At 34.9% G+C, this 16,831-nt stretch overlaps 1 long non-coding RNA gene across 1 annotated transcript; it reads left to right on the top strand.

The window, feature by feature from the left end:
* The first annotated feature begins 12,881 nt into the window (after positions 1-12,881).
* Positions 12,882-14,487, top strand: LOC143195755 (uncharacterized). The gene is made up of 3 exons (XR_013005590.1): positions 12,882-13,544; positions 13,859-14,320; positions 14,387-14,487. It is a non-coding gene; the product is annotated as an uncharacterized LOC143195755 (long non-coding RNA).
* Positions 14,488-16,831: the final 2,344 nt, after the last annotated feature.

Raw genomic sequence — 16,831 nt, 5'->3', positions numbered from 1 at the left:
TCTGATTGTTTCATTTCACGTTTTTCAAAAGAAATTAATATTGATTACACGTTGTAATACATAAAGATTATCTTACATACTAACTGGATCATATAGTACAAACATATTTAGCAAATTTTAAAGTATTAAAAGCTAAAATAACGGCTTATTTATCAAAAATAACAGAGTTGCTGCTTTATATAGGCGCGTTTCAACCTCCAACTAAAATTCTAGAGGGTTTTAATTCCTCCCTTTCAATTTTATTCCTTGCAATTTCCAAAATTGCCCAGTGACCAACGTTGAAATCATCTCAGAAGCTTTCGTGAATGAAATGGCTACTTCATACTAGACTTCGTACTAGTCTCTATAAGTAATGATAAAATCCCAATACAAAATATTAAAAACGTAGAATATTTAGATTTTAAATATTTAATAACCTGTCGCCTTTGCCACAATTATATTCTAGATTTTAACAGATCTCTTCAGTGTATTGTATTGTGTTCTGTGAATATATTGTGTACTTATTTACATATGTATCTATATATGTGTGATATTGTATCTGTTATGTACTAATCTACCGACCACAAAATTTACTATTGTAGCAACATATTAAATTGCATTGTTGACAACTTGGTTTTCCTTGGTGCCTGGAATTTAATCGACAGGGTTGGTCAACTGAGATTGAAAAGACTCTGCATATAGCTCTCTTCTGAAATGTGACTGCAAATTGCTAATTGTTGTCTGTTCTCAATGTTGCTAAGGTGCGATGAGTCCATATTGAGTTTTTTTGCAAATTTCTCTTCTCTCCAGGTTTTACCGCGTCTATTCTTTTCTCTGATTATGTTTTTTAGTTCTCTAGGAAAATTTGCGCAGCACCGTTTTTGAGTTTCGATCGTTATTAGCGAGCTTAGAGATTGCTTGTTCAATTTGACATTCGTGATTCATTGAGATCCGATTTAGTAATCGTCCTATATAGTAATAGTAAAATATCCTCATGCAATTTTCATTCGGTTTTTATCTTTGTTTACTTAATGTGGTTTGGAGTAATCTGTTACTACAAAACTTTTCGGTTCGTGAAGAACCGCTAGGCTGACTGGACGGTTTACGTCTTTAGGATTGATCGGGTATTTCCTTGATAGGGGTAGTGGGTACGTAATCTGAAAGGTGTTGCCAAGATTCCGTCTGAACTTAGAAAATGTCTGTACCAAGGTTGGTGGGCATTAAAGTCTCCGCTGATGAGTTTGGTGGAAACTCCATTGATTAGATCAAAGTTGTTTCTAAAGATACTGTGATATGGAATTTATATAACGAGGATTAGTCTGTTAGTGAGTTGCACTATTACCAAAGTTGCTTGTGACAGGTAACGTTTGTATTAGTTTTGATGCGAATTAATAGATGTTGAGATGATGAGAATAGACGCTGTGTGTCACTAGGTGGGTAAGTTTCTTCATGCCAAGCAGTGAACGAGAGATCAGAATTTTTGTAGATTTGAGGTTTGAATTCGTTATTTTTTGATTTGTGAGGTTTGGAGTTGAGTAAAGGCGTAAATTGTAGCTGTCTAAAGTAGTGCATGGGTTTCTGTCATGGATTATTGAAGTGAAGTGGAGAGACTGGGATGTGTGTGGGGTAAAGGAAGGAGTATTTAGGATTGCTATGTGTGGCTCAGTAATTTGGTGTTGTAGTTGCTACATTTTGTCTTTGTTGCGCCTTTGTTGAGTTTCTCTGCTTTGTTGTATTATTTGGCGTGAAAAAGAAATCAAACCGCTGAAAAACGAAAGCCACGAAAAAATGGCAAACAAAGAATTTTTAAACAATATAACTCAAATCTTGAAGAGGGAAATAGAGCAAATTAAAAACAAATCCATAAAAAACTATCCGAGAAATCTAACAGATGGCAAGGAAACAGATTATTTGTTTAGATCAATCTTCTTGGAACGTTTGGAAAGTGGCTGAATTATTATCATCTCAAAGTCTGGAAAATTACCAAATGAAATAAAAACCTATGAACTTATCTTACTGGCAGTAATATTGAAGGAATTTGAAAAACTCCCGTTGAAAAGAATAAACCTAAACCTATACATCAGTTTGGGTTTATTAACAAACACTCGGTAATTGACCAAGTGCATAGAAAAACAAATGTATTTGAAAAAGCCTATGAGGCTAAAAAGGTATGCTCAGATATATTCTTAGATATAGAACAAGCATTCGATAATATAGGGCATTATGACCTTGTATTATGTCGTACCACTGTATTTTTATTTCTTCCGCTACTATTTGTGTACTCCATTCCTCATAAAATTTATCACTGAATTCTGTCTAATGCATTTACCATATCTACAAAACAGTTAGTATTCATTCTCTCCTAATGCTCATGTTTAATTTTGAACAATTACAATCATAATTACAATGCACAGAGCACACACATCTTTCACACACTATAATACCATTTTCGACAGTTATATTCTATTAATTATGTGTATACCTTTAGTTGTTTTCACTCTCATCACTCTGTCTCAGGTAATTTCCAGCATTATCACGTATCTTGATAGTTTCCTTTAGTCACTTTCACTTTCCGAGTCACTGTCCAATTCAATCATTAGACTTTTAATAGCCAATCTGTCTAAAACATGTTTGCGATTCCATCATTTACCAATTATTCCATCTGTATGTCTTATCGAGTTCATCCAAACCGAAGGTGTTATAGTCGACAATGCTTCCTTCCACATATCCAAAGAGTTCTTGATGGAATATTTTTCTCGACCGGCATGTATATTATAATATGTCTTTGTTACCCCCCATATCAACTCGATTGGTTTGAGTAAAGAGTGATTGGGAAGAATTTGTAACACTATGAAAGTAATATTGTTCAGCCATCTGATCTACTGTATATCTTTTTTCGGTCTTATTTATGAAAAAAGCAAATTGCAAAAAACGCAATGAAACGTTTCATATACATTTACCTGGTAACAATTTGAAATACTTTATTCTTTAACATGATTTCATCAAAACTTATTTATGTACTATTATTAGCCATTCCTTAATTGTGGACTTTGTTGATGCACTTGTTGGTATCTTCTCCATCAGTATACTAAGATATGGTGAATTGTTCATAACAATAACCGATGGTTCCTCTAAGTTCTTTAAAATTCATCTTCAAAATACTGCAAAAACAAGTTATGGTACATTTCTCCGTGGTAGTCACCCTTCGATTTAGAGTAAAAATCAATTCTGCACCAGGAATAAACAGGAATATAAATTTCATTTATATTCCTGTTTCCAGCATGAAGTAGTTCTTCATGACATATTAGTTATATCTGCAATGAATTATTAATAAATGTTATAACTAACAAAACCTAATCGATAGTTATACCCACGTTTACCATTCTCCATTAACTTATGTTTCCTTTAAGCTATATTTATTATCATCCAGGCAAGAATGAATCCAATGTACCATTCTGAAATATCCATGTCTCATCATACAAATTGATATAATTATTCCGTCTTGATTTTGTTGTATGTTTTTAAAAATCGTATTAATGTCTGGAAGTTTCATTAAATCTCTTCGTTGGTTATCTTTACATCACTGAAATCCTATATTACCCAACAGTGTATAAAGGGATGTTCAACTTCCCTCAAAAATCCTGCATATCTTCCAGCTTTTTATGGATACGTTTAAGACTAACAATTTTCTCTGAAATAATTGTATTAAATTTTGTTTCGATTGAATAAACTACTTACTGTTTTTATACATTTCGTATATTTGAACTCTGATACAGCTAGCATCAAGCTGATCTTGATTCATCACCTTTTTCGCATAAACACGGTTTCTTTTTGGTGAATTTAAGATTGTCTTGTATTTTATTTTTTGAGATATTTTACCGTGACCGTACTAATTAATATTCAGTACAGCTGCAACACGTTAAAAAATATTTTCAATATAAACTGAGGCGTTTTGAAATTCCTTAAAATACAAAGCCTTAAAACATTTGCCGGTTTATAACCCGTAATTATATTTTGAATAATTTGCGTTTGACAACCGGACGACTTTGATAGGCTAGTCCGGTTTCAAGTTTGAACTTATCAGCATTGTGTTTCTCTTTAATTGGAAAATATTGTCTGACTCCAAAATGAATTTACAAATTGCGCCAAGAAATGCATTAAACATATTGATTACGCATATACAAATAAACTTTGAATAGAATAAAGGACATGATTGATTTCTTACACCGAGGCCTTCAGATACCGACTGTCACCTTTTTTGACTTTTTTCTATGATTGTAGGTTAGTCGGCAACGACTAGTGGGTTGCGTTAAACGACAGTAAAAAGCCTATAAGTACACGTCTATACATGTTTCGATTGGGTAGAACTGCACATGCGCACTTGTTCTAATCTGGTCTGAGAGTTTTCACAACTACGCGTCCTTCTCTATATACGCCTTGTTTACTACAGTTGTGGTTAAAAGTAATTTTTAGGTTAATTTTGTATTTACATTTTGTTCTGATAATATAACTATTTTATAGGCAAAATTAGGCAAAATTATTAAAATAAATGAATTATTAATAAAATATTATCATTCTATAACACTAATTTTGTAGATTGCTATGGAAAAAAGGACATGTTTTTATGTTAAATAATATTAAAATAGAACTTATTTGAATTACGTAATTATTAACTTATATTATTATTTGAGTTACTATTACTTAACTTATTTGAATAAATGAACTTATGTTTCTTATTGTTGAACAATGTATTAAAAGGAAATACACTAAGAAGGAATGCTAGGGTGTCAGTTGGAAAACTATTAGATTCGTTAGATGATCTGGTAGATATGAAAATTTTAAACATTGAAAGATCAAACGCTAGGAACTTATCAGGATCGTATATTTATTAGGGCCCATAAGAGAGCAGAACGTAAAAAAATAAACATAAAATACATACAGTTCAACAAAATTCCGGCAGATTTGAAGTCAAATGTTATAACAAAATATACAATGTAAATATTAATCAAATCTGTGAGAATAGTTGTAAAACTTTGTATTGCATTGCATAGTATTGTATTGTTTGTAGCTGCCCAGAATATACGATAAAGAATACTCTGTGCAAGCATGTGCATTTGGTACATATATATGAGGAGAAAATGAGCACTAATTCTTTTGCAGATAATATAGCAAGTGCTCTAGGAAAGCAGTCAGTGATTAATTGCAGGGCAAAGAAGAAACTAGAAGAATCTTGCAAGAAAAATATATATAGGGAGAAGAGGAGACCAAATACAGAAAATGATTTAAGGAAGGAATATTAATGCATACTTAGGAAAGGTGGATTACGTCTACAGGGGACACCACCACAAAATAAAAAAACGCGCCTGGAACTCTACCCCATAGGTGATGTGGAGAAGAGTTCAATCTAAATATAATAAACATATAAGTATACAAACGAATAACCTGCCGTCTTTTGTGTTATGGTTCCTTTTATGTATATTCTTCCTCTTATAATATATTCTATCTAAATATATTCTTTTTTTAAATATTTTATTTATATGCTTTGTTTGTATGTCTTTAAGTGTGTATTGCTCAGGATAGATTAGAACAAGTACGCATGTGCAGTTCTAGTCAATCGAAACTTGTATAGGAATAGATGATCAATAATATAGGGTTTTATTTTTATTTTTTCTGATATCAATCATTACAGGCTTTTGACTGTCGTCTGATTGTGTTTTTTTATTTGCATGCAGCACGGCCGTATATTTGACAGTTGTAACATTGAATCATAGAGTATATATAATACTCTATGCATTGAATAAGAGTGTCAAGTATTTTTGTGAGCCTGTCTCTGAATTCGTTAACATAGCACGTGCTTCAAATTAATAGGGTGCCTCTTTTCATGCTCGATGAAAGCCTTCAGGAATAAGGTGTTTTCTCTCTTTCTTCCAAAGTTATTTTTTATCAAAGGAATTGTGATAAAATGACGCACAGTTTTTTTTACCTAACGTTAGTTATCCCCAAAGTACTGAACCAAGCGCCACCGCAGCACGTAACACAGGCCGAGTTTATAAACTTCGATATAATGAATAGCAATTACTTAGGAACGTTTGGCGTTTGTATATAATATCAAATCTTTATTTGATACGCTTAGTATAATCTTAATTTCCATCCTGCGCGCTGTCCAGTAGTTGTATTGCTTCCACGTTAGTATGATTTAGTAATCTTCTTTCGTGTTTTAAGGCGAAATCTTGGATAACTTCGCAAATCCATTTGATTTCCAGGTCATCTTGCAGTTCTTCGTTAGTTACATAGCGATAGGCATTGGTAATCAATCGAAGAACCTTGTTTTGACAGCGTTGTATGACTAGTTGATTTGAATTTTTAGTGCAAACCTATATTTGCAACCTATAGGTCCATGTTGGCTTTATAATTGTATTGTAGATCAACCTCTTTGATTTTAGATCAAGTTGAGAGTATCTTTCGACTAACCAGTATAGTTGTTTTATTTTGGTTCTAATATTATTGTTTTTTGTCTAACGTGATGTTGTTTACATATGATATAACAATCGATTACGGTGGTGATAAATTAGTCGACTATTTTGGAACAATGACCATAATTTGTCAATGTTACAATACATTGATACTTCGACTAGAATTACTAAGATTATGTTGTACGAACGGAAATTATTACAACTGACAATGCAATCTGAACTATTGAATTCATTATTTCTGGACCAGAACATAATCTATTAAACCATTTCTCACAGAATATTGAACATTGTAACAGTGTATTCTGAATTACTTCATTTGGTGCAAATATAATTAGGAAAGGGGGCCCAGCCCAAGTTTTAAGGTATTTTTTCCTTTTGTACCGTACATTATATTATTCTTTCCAATATTTGACAACAAATGGTGGTAAAATGAATTTTTATATTACACATTCAAAGACATTGCTGTCATTAGTTAGTGGTAAATGTAAAGTTACACAATTTTATTTCCTCGGCCCACATGGTATGCAACTCCTAATAGGCCAATATATTAAATATTTAATTATATATCATCCACAACTAAACAAAAAATTACTAAACAGGGAAAACTGCGAAAAAACTGGCAACAAGTTAGAACAGAAGGAAACAAGATAAAATGCAACAAGGCAACAAAGGAGCTTAAAGAGCTAGTAAATAATGAATAAAATCAAGGAATTCAAAATACTTAGCAAACTTAACCTCAACTGATGCAACGGAATATTATTTTTAGAAAGAAAAGAAAAAGATTAAAAAACTTGTTGAGGTTTTTTTCATAATCCACCCCTTAAAATAGATAACAATAGCTGGGTTAAGGATGATAGAGTTAGAGCGGAAGTTTTCTCGAAACACAAAAAAAGTATTTAATTCGTACCCGTTTGAAATATTTACAAAAGAAGAACATCATATAGTTGACTTTCTTAACACTTCGTTCCAAAGGCATCATAAGAAATTGCCATGCATGCCACATGAGAAATTTACTGTTAAGGAAGTAAAATAGACAGTAACAAAAGAAATCAATGCTAAAAATCTTCTGGCTTTGACTTAATTACTGGAAGAATCTTTAAAATGATCTCAGAAAAGTGCATAAAGTTAATAACGTTTATATTTAATGCCATGGTAGGTCGCCATGATTAATTAGTTTTCCAATACTTAGAATGTGTCTCATACCATTATGATGCTTAAACCAGTTAAGAAATCAGAAAAATAATCACAGAAGAAAGAAATATTATTCCACACCATCACTTTAATCCATTATTATATATTTTGTATAAAGCTGGTCAGCTGTATGGTAGGTCTGCCAACTTAAAGAAATACTACTGTTGCAATATATGCTGACGATATAGCGGTTTTATCATCATGGTATAAAAGCAAGTGAGACAAAATCTACGCATGTGACATTCATCCTTTGTAAAAGGACTTGTCCTTCAGTAAAAATAAATAATTACGAACTCCCGCAAGCAGACAATGTTAAATATCTGATAACACATTTTAATCGACGCTTAATATGGAAAAAGATATAGTGACAAAAGGCAAACAATTTGACTAAAACTAAACCATTTGAAAATGTATTGTGGCTGATAGGGCGCAAATCTAAATTATCCTTAGAAAACAAGATTCTGCAAGACTAGCAAATCAAATATAAATATCCTTCAGAGGTTCCAGAATAAAGTGTTGCGAGCTATCGTCGATGCCCCATATTACGTTTTTTTTTGTTCTGGCCTAAAACCAGACGGTGAAATGCTGACGCATTCCTGGTCGCGGGGACTTGCCCTGGAGTGACAAGTTGGACCGGGTTATGTGGGACTGCCTCTGGGCTTACCAATACACTAAACCGAAATCGTCTCACAGTTGACCCCTGTGGATCACTACTGCTACTGCATTAAATTTGGGGATATGGCACCCGCTGATCGGGCAGCCGTTATTGGGCACGAGGACCCGGCGATTCTGTTGATTCGCGAACTTGAGTTAACACATGACTGGATACTATCGTATGGGGGCAAAAGTTATAACTGCATCGACGGATGAGGTCGTTTTAGCCTGAAAAAGGAGGGGAGGTTAGCGGTAACGCGGTGGAACTTGTCGACCAGCTCGCGAACAAGCGCGTTTTCAGAAGAACTTGAGCTGAGTTGTTGTTTGTGGAATGAGATATGAAGTGCTTGATTTCTGGAGTGTCAGTTTCTCTATGAATTTGATTATTTATGACAAACCATGGAACGTTTAAGATTCTCTATTTTGGAAAACTTGGAGCCGTTTAACCTGGTTGGGTATAACTAACTTGAAATAGACATTAGATTCGTAGAGGAGTACGGACCGAATTAACATCTCGTAAAATAAGGCTTTAATGGAGATGAGAAGTCTGCTAGAAGGGCAGATCAGAGAAGATAGCTATCCCCGAAACTTTTTGGATTTAGGAATGCCAACCGAATCGTCAGTCGCAGTGGAGACCTAGATACGTGACGTTATCCAGCCATGTAATTATTGCTGTGTCGATCTTAAGTTGCGAGACGCACAGTGCGTAACGCTTCTTATGGAAAATGATGAACTGGATTTTCAGGTGGTTGATTTGCAACCTCCAGAATTTGAACCACTTGACCGAGCCAGCCGATCGAGCTGCTTCTGTAAACGTTCATGAATTGTAACTTCGAACCTGGCGGGCGTGAAGAAAGCAGTGTCGTCAGCGTAAAACGCAACGCCAATGTGCTCTTTTCTCGCCAAATGTGAAATCCTGATCTTTGAAATTTTCCTGATCTTGACCTGGAAAGATCTGTCCGATAGATAGGACTTGATGAGAGCGGTTAGGTCTTCTGGGAAGCCGTATTTTGCGATCAAAACGTCGTGCCAGACCTTGTCGAAGGTTTTGGTTAGATCCAGAAGGACTGCTCCAAGCTTTTTACGTTGGTCAAGAGTGGTGGTGAGCGCAAAAGCTGAATTGTTCATCAGCATTGATGTTGTTGTCCTTTGTGAAAGAGTTGAGAGCCTGAAAGAGTATTGAACTCTCGACAAGCTTCGAAATGGCACTGAGAAGGCTGATGGGTCTGTAGTCAGATAGAGATGATTTTACTCCTTTCTTGGGAATAATCGCTATATGTGCGTGTTTCCACGATGTCGGCAAATGTTGCAGCCTCATGATGGAGTTAATTATGTTTGCCAGTTCCGCGAGCTGCTTATGCGAGGAACATTTTAACTGGATAAACGATATTCCGTCGAAATCTGAAGATTTTTTGGTTTGAAGTTTGCCGATCATAGTCTGAAGAGACTTTGCAGACTTGAAATGGTTGAGAAGAAAGGCTGGGGTTACTGGTCTTTTGATTGAGTTGGATTCTTTGATGACAGTATCATTGTCTTTAGCTTTAGTGTTCTCTGCGGGTGGGAGGCAGTTCATCTGAGCCTCGTAGGTCTCTGCGAGGAGCTCGACTTTTTCTTGGTCAGTGACTGCGAAATTTCTTGTAACCGCGGATTGCAGGGGGGGTGACATTGTGCGTCTTTACCACGAGATATTTGGAGACACGCCAGAAAGAAGAGGGGCCATCCAGTCTTTGGTCTGCGAGAAATGAGTTCTATTTCATCTCTCGCCAGGTCGAGACCGCCTTTCTTACCCCCTTGCATGTTCTGTTCGCCTCCCTTTTGTCTGCAGCACCAAGGGTGAATCGAGCTAACCTGCATAGACCGTTGTTGATGCTAATTTGGCGTTTAAGAGGAGCGAGAAGGTTGTCTCTCCACGGTTGGGGTGATAAAATTTCGACTGTGTCAGATTCGTGAGCAGACTGAATATCACGAGTTAGCTTGAGTACGGCTTCCTCAAGCTGTTCTGGAGTGTTAATTTTCGGAATTGGGTAGGATTCCAGGAGAAGAGATTGGTAGTTCTTCCAGTCGGTCTTTTTCCTGAATCTTGTGAGTGGGACTTGAGTGGTGGCCCAGTTTCTGAGTTTGAGAAGAACCGGACTATGATCAGAGTCTAGTTAGTCAAGGACTCGAACTTCGGAAGGGCGATTTACGTCTTGAAAAATAAATAAATTAAGGACTCTTGCTGTATTTTCTGAACTGGGGTGATGGGTGGGTTCATCTGGCAGCGCAAGACCGTAGCCCAGATCTGCACTTAGAGCTACGATGGCGTTACCCTCGGGATTCGCTCTGGAACACCCCCATGTGGGGTGGTGGGCCTTGAAGTCGCCACCTATTATTTTTGGAAATTTTCCTTCGACGAATGATCGGTATTCGGTATAGTTGAATTCAGAATATTTCTTATACAGGGATGTAATCATGAAGGGACGTTCTTGGATATCGATTTTAATGGAGGTTGTTTCGAAGTTGTTTGCTGATAACGAGTGTAGGAGCTCGTTATCAGAATGGCGGTTCCACCGCCTCGACCCGGGCGAAAATTCTATCATTTCTGTAGACAAAAAAGTGTTCGAAAGAGAGACGATGCGAAGGTTTCAAGCAAGTTTCCTGGATGAGGGCAATGTCATGACTGTCAATTCTCATTGCTTTCCGCGTAAGCTACATGCATTCGATTCTTCGAATTTTAACAGCCACACTGGAGATTTAAAAAACTGCTGGAAATTAAATAAATAGGTAAATGTTGCCGCTTAGGTGGAGAAGGAGTTTGAGATGAAGCAGGTTGGGTGGCGACGGCTAGGTTTTGGGTTAGCTTCCTGCCATATTGGTTACTCCATGCAGAACCTTGTGCAGGCCTGGATTCGGTTAGAATTTTTGGTATTCTCAGAGCAGGGCGGCAGCTGCAACCGGTGAAGTTTGCGTTGTGGATTTAACCGAAATTGCTGCACTTTGAGGGTGCTTCTGGGATTTTGGTACAGGAGCTAGTGTCGTGATGCCCGGCATATTTGACACACGGCGGGGTGGCTCGGCAATTCGAGCTGGAATGCCCGGAAAGCTGTGATGACGCCGAGTTTGGTCATATAGATGATTTGTCGCTCTTCGCGAGGGAAAACTACCTGAACAATTGGTAGTTCTATCTCGGATTTTAATTTCCATCTTGCACAAATTTGGTATGGAAGCCTTGATCGAAGAGAAGTTCACGTACCTTGTTAATGGAGAGTGATTCTAGGATGTTTTTTATGATTACGCGGAATGCTCTCTCCTCCGGATGACAGAAGGAATGGTAAAGATAATTTCTTTCCTCGAGCAGGGTAGAGTCTTCGGTAATCGTCGCTTGTGGCGACGAATAAGAAAATACCCTCATTTTTGTTTCGGGTAATAATTTCAATTGATTGTGCCTTGGAGATTCTAATGATCTCCATGAACCACCTATAGTGCTATCACGAACAGTCGCCGATAGGACTGGCACTGATTTTGCTGTGGAGGTTAGAGTTTGGTTAGTGCCGTTTGGTGGTGGCTATGGGACCGTCCTGGTGATCACTTGTTTTGCACTGGTCTGTTTGTCACTGGTGGCAAATTTAGTAATCGAAGGCTGTACGTTAGTTTTGGCTTTCCATTGGGTGGATTCAATGGCCGGCTTGGGTTCTGTTTTGATTTTGATTTAGAAGCAGTTGCCGGTTTCGCCTTGTTGATGGTGAAATGGGCATTACAAGTACTAGTAGTTTCAATAGTTGATGATTGATATTATTATATTTTATAAAAGGTTCTAATATTTTACAATTTGAATTTGTAAATTTGAATATCGAGTTTATTATGACTTTTGAAATAGTATGGCGCAAAGCTAGCTTATGATTGTAGAATGTTATTTATTTTTGGACTTCAAATTCTAGCTCTGAAAATACAATTATAGACAGAGCTATATATCAGTAAAAAAATATAATAAGTAAATGTAAACCATAAAATATCTTTGATCACAATAAATAATAATGTAATAAAACAAGTGGTTTTATCAAAAATAAAGTAGATGTTACAGAACAATTATTACTATCAAAAGTAATAAGTAAATTAGTAGGTATTAAAGGCAATTTCTGAAATATTACAAAAAAAATGGGCACGTCATTGATAAAGTGCATATGACAATAGTATCTATTCCAAATATAAAAATAAAGTTATTCTCTCCAAATCACAGATGAGTGATTGAAAACATATAAAGTGACTTTATTTTTTTCCTTGATAGTTTTCTTGACAACAGTAATTTAGAAATAAACAATTAAGTTAGAAGATAATGTAAGATAGTAAATATTTTAAATTTGAATATTTGTTTTAAAGGTATGAATGCTCGATTATGAATATTATTAGTCCTCATCTATTTTTGACTTTCTCGATTAGATCGATTTTTTTAATGTTGAATGAGATTCTAAATAGAAAGGCTATACGCTTTTGTTTGAAACAAGTGGTAATTATGAGAAGCAATATCAGATGATACATCATATTTAAACTTCACATAATCTTAAAAAAGTTCACACGTTTATCTGGCGAGGCACAGTAGATGTCGAACTCATTCCAAACCAAAATCCCGGATCAGCTAATATATAGAGATATAGATATAGAGTACGTTGTCATGAACTTACGTTAAATAGCCGTTTCGGGACATGATTCTTTTATCACTTCGAAGGTTGATCATGGAAAACGAGAACATTTCCAAGAATAAGTTTGTTGCTTATTTTTTAGTATAAAATGAATTATTCATAAAATAAATAGAATATGTGCCTAATATAATACCAGTAGTGAAAGTTTATAATGCCATGCGCTTAATGAACATGTCATGCTAAGAACGTTTAAAGTAACTTAGTATGTTAATGACAATTAGTATTTACTAAAAATATTTTTTTATTAAATAAAATGATTCATTTAATATAGCTTATAATTTTTCAGATACTAACAAAATTTACACTTTTTAAGAACTTGCTCTGACTGATCTTATTTTTTAATGAATCAAACTTAATTGATTATTTAAATGACCCATAAGCAAATATTGTAGAAAATAATGATGATACTTTCAAAATAGTGGATAGTATGACGTATGATGCATGGCAAATAAATTAATATGGAAGTTGTTGATATACATATACATATTCTATTCAAAAACGTAGTGAACAAATGTCATCAAGATGTTTACCAAGATGCCTGCCGCAATTTGTAAATTCGTTTTAGAGTAAGGTAATATTTTCTTTCTCATTTTATTCCAGTTAAAAATAGATACAATAGTGTCTCGTACGTTCCAATATGTAAACGAATAAGCCTGCAAAAGTCATTCGGTTTTCTGCAAAATTCTTCAAAATATTAGTTGTAACAACTACAGGTTATAAACCGGTAGACGTTGTTTTAACGCTTTGCCTGTTTTGATACATTTCAAATCGCTGGTCTCTCATCAGATAATGCAAGCCCTCCCTTGTCAGTAAAATTCGTTCGAGATGTAAACATTTTTACTGTTAAATATTAAGTTGCATCGGTTTTTATTGAATGTGTTTTAGCGTGTTGCAGCTATAATGAATATTAGTCATTAAAATATCTCAAAAAATGAAAAATATAATGTTGCAATCACCGAAATGAAATGGTTCTCATATGAACCTGGTGACAAATCAAGATCAGCTTGATGTTAGCTCTAACAGAGATCAAATATGTGAAAAACAGTAAGTAGTTTTTTATTTTAACATAATTTAATAAAATTATTTCAGAGGTTATATAAGGTTATAATAATATAGGATTTAAATGGTTTAAAGATAATCCACAAAGAGGTCTAATGGAACTTCCAGGCATTGCCTTTAAAATAATGCAATTTTTAGAAGCATATAATAAAATCTAGACTTATTATTTCTATATGTGTATTTAGATGAGAGTTGAATATTTCAAACTGGGACCAATATACCCAATGGTCACTTATGACAAGATTATAATAAAAATAGCGTTAAGACAAAAAAACTTGACAGAAAAAGGTAAACGTTGGAATAACACTTGATTAAGTCTTATTAGCCATAACATTTATTAACAATTCATTGTAGATATATTGTTCTACCGTGCAGATATACCACTACATAAAAACCCAGCTTGAACACAACTCTAACCTATAAACTAAGTTTAAATTATTCGATAATATATGCATGGTAAAATAAATTACATTTAATAATATTTTTGTTTCATAGTTTTATTTCGACTAGAATTTTGTTTTATATCAATGCCAAAATGAACTAAAACTCAAAGTTGATGCGGCAGCATTTAGCAACAAACGGCATAAGTTGAGATGACGCAGGTTCTTCTTTGAATAGACAATATGTCATTTTTGGTAATTTCCTTAAATATAAGGTAGTGGAAAAAGTAACTTCTGATTTTCCTAATTGATTGTTTGTGTGCAGTAGCTTTTGTTTCTCCAAATTAGTGTATGGGGAAAGAAGAATTTAAAAAGTATTAAAATCAAACTTAAAATACGGCTTCGAGACTGTAATTCTCTTGCAGTCTGACGTAATTAAGTTTCTTCCAAAAGCCATGCTTGAAGCATATTCTACAATGAAATCATTCATTTAAGATGCGATATTTGCAACATAGTTGAAGAACAAATTTGGAGACGCAGTTTGAAATGGTCTGGACATATCTGTCAAACGAAAGGTGAACGAATTTTGGGTGGAAGACGTGGTCACTGAAGAGGACAAGGTCGAGTTTATGTTAGTCGCCTCTGAAGACTGCCAACATTAATCTGCTGGAACCATATATCCTCTATATCAATATCGTTCAACTTGGATCAAAATAAATCGTTACTTATTGTTCTCTAACGCTCGTTGTTGCCAGAAATATCTTTACCAATATATTTTTTGTAAAAATAGGCCTTAACATTTCGCACCAAGTTGGAATATATTGTGGATACATCCTACCTAGTCATTATGCTTGTTGAAATAGCTCAATGAAATCATCCAATAGAAAAATAATATTCTGAAAAATTAAATTTTGGTCACAATTAATATATTCTAAATTCTCCAGAGCTAAGGAATAAACGGTGATATCAGTGGTAATTAACTTCGAGCTTCTTAGTCATTTGAATGTTGTGAGAGTGTAGGTCTAAGTCTGAACGAAAAGCGAAGCTGACGAGGAATTAACTGCGTCAAATCTTTTTGTATAATTTAACCAATAAATCACTACTTTGAGTCACTCATTTTAATTATAAAGTTTAATCAATAGAACTTTTTGACCAATCGGAATATTGGCCAATACAGTAAAGGGTACCAGAACAGCATAGTTGCTGCATATTGATAACGGCGACATACATTATTTGAATATTAATATTATCGAGAAATCATACGAATTTATCATGGTTATAGTATAATCTTCAATGGTTTTATCTAAAGGAGATAGACGCCGCAAAACATAGATTATGATTCTCGGAAATATAACATACAGGCATGTAAACTGAGCAATATATATGCTTCGCATTATTTACACATAGTCAGTGTTACCAATATGCAACAAAATGTGTTATGTTGCATGGTGTTCATATTATTTTATATATGTCCTGTACTTGAATTAAAATAACATAAATTTATATTAAAATTTGTCTGAATTAAAAACCCTTTTTACTTTTTAATTTACATATCGAAAATGAATATATACATTCAAAAATGAAATGAGCAGAAGATGGTCACTTTACATTACAATATCAAAAAAATGATTAGAATTATATTAGAGGTTATACTCAAGGTTCTCCGCTAACCCCAGCCTTATTTAACCTCTTTAATTCAGATCTGTCGAGAAAAGAGCACATTGACGTCGCATTTTACGCTGACGACACTGCTTTCTTCACGACCGCCAGGTTTGAAATTATACTTCATGAACGTTTACAGAAGCAGCTCGATCATGCGGTCAAGTGGTTCAAATTCTGGAGGTTGCAAATCAACCCCCTGAAAACCCAGGCCATCATTTTCCATAAGAAGCGTTATGCACTGCGCGTCTCGCAACTTAAGATCGACACCGCAATAATTCCATGGTTGGATAACGTCACGTACCTAGGTCTTTACTTCGACCGGCGGTTCGGTTGGCATTCCCAAATCCAGAAAGCAATTCAAAAAGGTTCGGGGATAGCAAACCTGCTATCTTCTCTGATCTACCCTTCTAGCAGGCTTCCCATCTCCATCAAATGCTTATTTTACAAGATGTTAATTCGGTCCGTACTCCTCTACGGATCTAATGTCTACTTTAAGTTTGTTTCACCCAACCAGGTCAAACGGCTTCAAGTTTTCCAAAATAAGCTGCTCAGGCGAATATTAAACGCTCCATGGTCTATCAGAAATAATCAAATTCATAGGGAAACTGGCACTCCAGAAATCAAGCACTTTATATCTCAATTATTCCACAAACAACAACTCAGCTCAAGTTCCGCCAAACTCCCCCTTTTTTTCCAGACTGAAACGACCTCATCCATCGCCACAGTCATAACTTTTGCCTCCATACAACAGTACCCA

Source organism: Rhynchophorus ferrugineus, unplaced genomic scaffold, assembly GCF_030347505.1.
Source record: "Rhynchophorus ferrugineus isolate W39M unplaced genomic scaffold, kcgeb_rfMv2 rfM4, whole genome shotgun sequence".
NCBI lineage: Eukaryota > Metazoa > Arthropoda > Insecta > Coleoptera > Curculionidae > Rhynchophorus > Rhynchophorus ferrugineus.
Note: the sequence above shows the minus strand (reverse complement) of the source record. Positions and strands in the feature narration are given on the sequence as shown.